General features: G+C 44.1%; 1 long non-coding RNA gene across 3 annotated transcripts in view; it reads left to right on the top strand.

The window, feature by feature from the left end:
* The first annotated feature begins 4,520 nt into the window (after positions 1-4,520).
* Positions 4,521-6,000, top strand: part of LOC128144727 (uncharacterized) — a 35,471-nt gene continuing 33,991 nt past the window's right edge. For all 3 annotated transcript variants that reach the window (XR_008236172.1, XR_008236170.1, XR_008236173.1), the window contains exon 1: positions 4,521-5,102. This is a non-coding gene — a long non-coding RNA (uncharacterized LOC128144727). The remainder of the gene's footprint in view (positions 5,103-6,000) is intronic.

Raw genomic sequence — 6,000 nt, 5'->3', positions numbered from 1 at the left:
CCTTAGCAGGAGGCAAGGACCACTCTATTAATTTTCCAGATGGGAATTTCAGGCAAAGAAAGGCTTGGGTGACTTGCCTCTTGTCATATATAAAACTTGTTGGAGCAGGAACCTGAGGGCACTCTCCAAAGTTTCAGGCTGGTGGCTGAGCTGCCTGTCCAGACTCAGTGTTATCTTTTGTTGCTGTTCTGATCCCATCTGGCTGTCAGCTGTACCAGCCAGTGCTCCGTGGGTATTTACACTGCTGCCAGTTCTCATGTCTCAATCAGGAGTCATTTAATGCGAGTGACTGAGATTCCTTGAGAGGAAGAATTTGAAGTATCCCAGACAATGGTATGGTTAACATCGGTTTTGTCGTAAGACTGTTTTTTAGTATTTATTTTAAGGATCGTTGACACACATGAGTTTTTCTAGGGCTTTAGTGTCTGTGGTTTCAGCCATGAAAAAGGGTCAGAGGTGAAAGAGTCTTGGCATCAGAGTTTAATATCCTTCCCTTGTAAGATAATAGAATAAATGGGAAGAGAAACATATGATTTAAAATCTTCAGTGATAGCAAGATCATAAGAAAGGGACAGCACAATGTTTTTCATGACGCATTTGGCATTTCTGAAGAAAGATTCCTAGTAAAACATGACTGCAAGTCAACAGTCAACAAATGAATCAGAGAAGGGAATGGGGCGCATCTCCCTTAGTAGAAAGCTTTATTACATGTTCTCTTACTCTCAATTACCCTAATTTGAAGTGGGGAGCTAATGAATATTGCTAAATGGATTGAAACAAACAGCAGCACTGTGGACAAAAAATAATCATTATGAACTGCAGTGTATCGACTGCAGTGAATTTTTCACAGATTTGTAGATTTTAATGCTGGGGTGACTGGTCTGACTGCCTGCTTAGTGAAGGGGAGAGGACCTTCACCAATAATTTCCAATGGGGTCAGTAACATCTATTAGTACCAGTGCATACCTTTTCAAACCCCATTGCAATAATTAGAAATTTCCTCATCCCTGTGCTGTGCTGTCCAATTGTTAATTAAAATAATAGTTCTTTTTATAAGAGTGCTTCTGTTAGAAGAGCAATTGGTTGTCAGAAATGTTGTCCCCATTGCAAGTATTTGTGTATCAGGATTAAAACGCTTCCTAACTTTGTCTTGGTAAGTGAAGTAGAGCAAGCTGTAGACTCCCATTGCAGGCCAGTCTATGGTGCAGAGGTGCTGGAGGTAACATTGGAGCTGGCATTGTGTGCAAGTATGGTGCAGCCAGGCCCAGCCATATTTGTGTTTCTGGGTCTGAGATGGTATGTATGTGTGAAGCTGTGATGTGACACACGTCTGTACGTGTGCCGCAGCCTTGCTACTTGCTTAGAAATACACAAAGGGGTGGTGGCAGCCCTGATTTGACTTGTGGGGAGGAGCACTTTGAAAAGCTATAGGCTATTTGCACCATAGGCAGTGCGCTGTTCACCTTACCCCCAGGTATGTACTGGGAGAGGAAAAGGGCTAAGGCATCGCAGCGTGTGTGCTTCTGAGGATCTCCTCAAGCTCTCGGGTACCTCACTGTGCTGGGAGCTGTGATGTGCTTGTGTGGTCAGAGATACCCATCAGGAATCAGTGAAGATTGTTTTGAGTTCTCTTTCATTTAAGGAATGTCTTTATTGTTGATCTAGAGCTGGGCACTTTAATGAACTTTTCAGAAAGTCCTCAAATTTCACATTTCTCTGGAAATGGCAGAGATGAAAGGAATCTGGAGAAACTAGAAATACGGAGAGGAAAGTATAATTGTATCCTAAGAAAATACAAGACCACGGAGGGGGGAAAAAGTAATCCAAAGCCTCATTTTGGAGGAAAAAAAGGTAAGAGAAGAGTTCTCGTGATCTGTAAGGGGAAAATGAATTGAAAAAAAGCCCATTTTTTCAGTGGAATATCAGTTACAAACCACACGTGCTTTTGGGTTGACAGTTCATGTTATGCAGCAAAGGTGATGGCAATTTCTGCTATACATGTGTACCAAAGTGCTTTCTTAAATCTGGCTGAAGTGGGAGAAAAGCAAGGTGGGAACTGAACACAGCTTCACTGGACTACGTGATTTAGCAATGGCTAATTTTAGGCACTTCTTTCTGAAACATCTTGTCTGTAGCCTGGCACCCATCAAACTGGTTCTGTCAGGAGCACTTTTCAACCTCAAACTTTGTTCCCAGGCTGAAGAGCTGGCAGGGCATTTAGTTAAAAAACAAACCCAAACAAATAGCAGCAAGTTTCTGACCTCAGGCTTGCCTCTCCCTGCTAATCTGATTCCTTTTAAGGGAAGGAGCTGGTGGCTAACATGATTTCTAGTGAGACCCTGCATGTAGCTGAATATCAGAGTGTTGGGTTTTGCTGGGGCTGCCATTAAAAATGTCATGTCCTACCAGCCCGTATCCAGTTTCTAGAAAAATCACTCAATGTTTCTTTTGCTTTCTTTATATTGTCATATAGCTGACCATCACCAACGCGCCTTTTTAAGGTTAGGTTCATGTCCAACACAAACAAGAAAATTTAACTCTCTCATGTGTCTTTAAGTTCATTTTGATCACTAGCTTGGCCCCTTCTGTCTTACCCCTTTCCATCTACATTAACCTTACGATAAAGAGGAGCTCCTGCATATGAATAGTGAGTCACAAAACCCAGCCCTGAGTAATCCCTGAACACCTTCTTGCTGTAATCCAGCCCCGAGAGATGGAGATGTCCTCTCAGAAAATAACGGTGGTCTGCAGGGGCCTTGGTCTTGCTCCCGCAAATGCTGCAGTGGGGCTGTTGCCCTGCAGGAGCTTGTCACAGGCCAGCCAAATGGAGTTTGTAATACAGAAATGAAAAAAGAAAAAAGTGCCTAATCTGCTAATGGGATGTAGTCACCCTGATGGAGGGAAGTGGCTTAATGTATCAGTCTTACAGGCCTTGGTCCAGAAATAATTTTAAAGGAATATGTAGATATTGCAGCTTTTCTGAGTTTTGCTTCCTGACTTGTTCTGGGGGAATACCTTTTGCCAGCAAAGGTGGTATGATTGCTGTTATTCATCCAGAGACTGGTGGGTTTGTGTTAATAGGTAGGCTATGAAGCCCGGCATGGCAAACTGCGTTAGAGGACAGGGGAGTGTGTTTTATGCCGGTGTCAGAGTGCCTTCATGGTGCTCTTGCTACATTTGTGCTCGGGAAGTGTAGGGGCTTGCGAGGGGGTGACAAAACCCTCTGAGGGTAGAGCAGCTGAGAAAGCAGGGTATTCTGTGCCCCTTATCCACATACATCCTTCTGTGGGATTCCTGTGTGGGCATTGAGGATTCCCAGCCATGTCTTGGGTAACGCCTGGGGACCAGTGGAAGGGACCTAAAAATGCGTTTGAAGTAGCCGCCATTTCCACCAGCCAGTACATCACACTCCTCTCGGATGTTTGCTATTACTGATCTAATACATAACTGTCTTTAAAACATCTTTTGGTGTGTATTTATTGCACGTACTCTTTGGTGGAGGTGAGTTGTTTGGTTTGTGATTGGCAGGATTGGTTATGCAATATTGTTTGTGCTTCCCAATGGCTGGAGGAACACAAAGCTGCCTCTGGGGTGGATATTGGCCCATATGAATTTAAAATTTTGTTTCCATGACTGACATTTGCTTTCTGAGAACTCTGTTGCCCGTCAAACTCAATTGCTCAAATGTCTGTGGGAAACCAGTGGTGGTATGTGAACATGGTCTCGGCAAATTAATTTTAAAAAATGTAAACCAATGTTCACTGGATGAAAAATGAAACAGTTCTGCATTATTTGGCTAGAGTGAATGTTATAAGCTGATTTGATCTTCCTTCTTTTTCTGTCATCACGTTTTCATGACAATATTTTTTATATGTGTGTGTGTGTATATATATGGTATTGCAATTCCTGTGGTCCCCAGAAAGATCTTTAATAATCTACACCATATAAGCAATGAACATTTAAGGCAAAAGCAAAGCTATTAATTTTGCGCTTCAAAGTCACAGTTTCCCCCCCTAAAAATTGTATCTTAAGAAGCTGGCACTCCCCATCCTCATTCTCAGTCCATCTGCACCTCTGCTGCAGCTGGTAACCTGATCACCGAAATTTTGCGCTTTATTGACAGATGTGGGCAAAACCTGGCGTCAGCCTTGTACAGGATCCCCTCCTGTAACCCCTGCTGGGAGGAGGTGCCAAAATCCCTTGGGGCAGTTGGAGCCTGCGGAGCCCAGGCTCACAAAGAACCTGGGCATCCTTTTGGCCCGACTGCGTTGCTGCTGAGACCCTCCCAGGGGAGCAGCGACAGAGGGGGGTCCCCTGGGGACAGCAGTTCCCCTCCTGTCTGTGTTAGTGCCAGACCTCCCGGGAGGCAGCAGCAGCGCTGGTGGGGGAGCTGCTTCTCCACAGCTCCTGCTGATGCTGGCGGTCAACAGTGATGCCATTGCTGCGGGTCGGGCTCTCTGCTACGCTACGCTGACTTTTTGAATTATGAATTTCTGCATTCTTTGTACTTTGGCCATTTGCAGTCCAGTCAAGGATGTTCTCATTCCTATGAACACACAGTGCTTTTATTCTTTTGGTTTTGGATCTTCGTAGTTCCTCGGCCTCAGTGATATCTCGTGGAAAAGTGTTTGAGCGGAGATTGTGTAGTCTGGCATCTTTTTACCTGTTCCCTTTTAACAGTCTGAAACGTTACCAGCTTTGCGTTTGCTTCAGTATTGCTTTGCTCACATATTCTGAAGGAGGAAACAACTTGCTTGACCCATGTGCTCTAGATCAGCCATTACTTTTAAGTATCTCTCTCTGAATTTCTACCTCATTTGTCTCTTAGCCTGCTCAGCTGTCCCACTGTGCTGTTTGGGGACTTACAGGCATGACCTTGTCTCGATTCATTACTTTGTTAGTTTTGGCATTCTATATATTTTTAAATATAGCTTTTCCTTTTATAGGATTAAATATTTCTGTTTTAAGAGCCTGTTGAAACACACGTTTCCCTGTTCTCCTGTCTTGGGCTCGGCAGCTGATCAGCACAGGGCTGTAGATCAAAACTGACTTCTGGCTCCTGCAGACACCAGTTAGAGGAGGTGATGCTGAAATGGCTTGAGGTGTGCTGAGCAAGGAGATGACTGGGGACGGTATTTCTGTTAAATGTTGGTTCCAGCTGTCACTGGAGAATTCACAGTTTTGAGAAGCTGGGCAGACCCCAGCAGGTAAGATGCTGGAGAAAACAGGGACAAGAGCAGAATGAAAAGCTCTCATGTTTTCTTCCCACTCCCCCCTGCCCCCCCTCCCCCCCAAGCATTGTCTCTGTAATGCTGCCATTTAAAGATTGAGTGCCTATCCAAAGGCTGAATTTAATATATAATGTTGATTTAGGTCACAACTATAAGATTGTTCATCCATCCATCTGGTACAAAGCAATAAATACAAAATCTGTCTGAAATGACAGGCCAGCCTCTCTGCTTGCTGGCTGAAGTAATGTGCTCCTACTGTGGTATGATAGCCTGGCTGGCCTTGACAGTGGATTCCAAGAATCACAAGTTTATGGTCTGTCAGCCAGTGCAAACATCTATCCATCAAATATTCCCTGCTTGTATTACCTAGAATACAGAACCAGGGAGGCATTAAGAAATGAGTGGCAGAGGGAGATTATCTGCTTTGATACAAGTATTTTCTAGGCTGGGAGATGGAGAACTGGGATGGTTGTACTCCTGTGGTCTCAAAGATCACCAAAACACCACCTGTGAACATGCTGGGATTGTAGAGGTCTGAAACGGCATAGAGGAGATCCTTATCCTCATTTTTTCGGCTATACCTTGCTCTCCAGCAGAGACTGTAGCTCAGAGGTTTTAAATTTGGGGCTATTGCTTGTTATAAACCAAGAATAGTTTATTAAACAAGGTCTGGGTTAGTGCTTGAGTGGCCCTGTGAAACAGTAATATCACTCAATAGCCAAGTTTTCCAAGGGGAGTGATCCTGCCCTACTCATTGTGTATGTCTCCC

This window comes from Harpia harpyja, chromosome 8 (genome assembly GCF_026419915.1).
Source record: "Harpia harpyja isolate bHarHar1 chromosome 8, bHarHar1 primary haplotype, whole genome shotgun sequence".
NCBI lineage: Eukaryota > Metazoa > Chordata > Aves > Accipitriformes > Accipitridae > Harpia > Harpia harpyja.
This window is presented reverse-complemented; position numbering and strand designations above follow the sequence as displayed.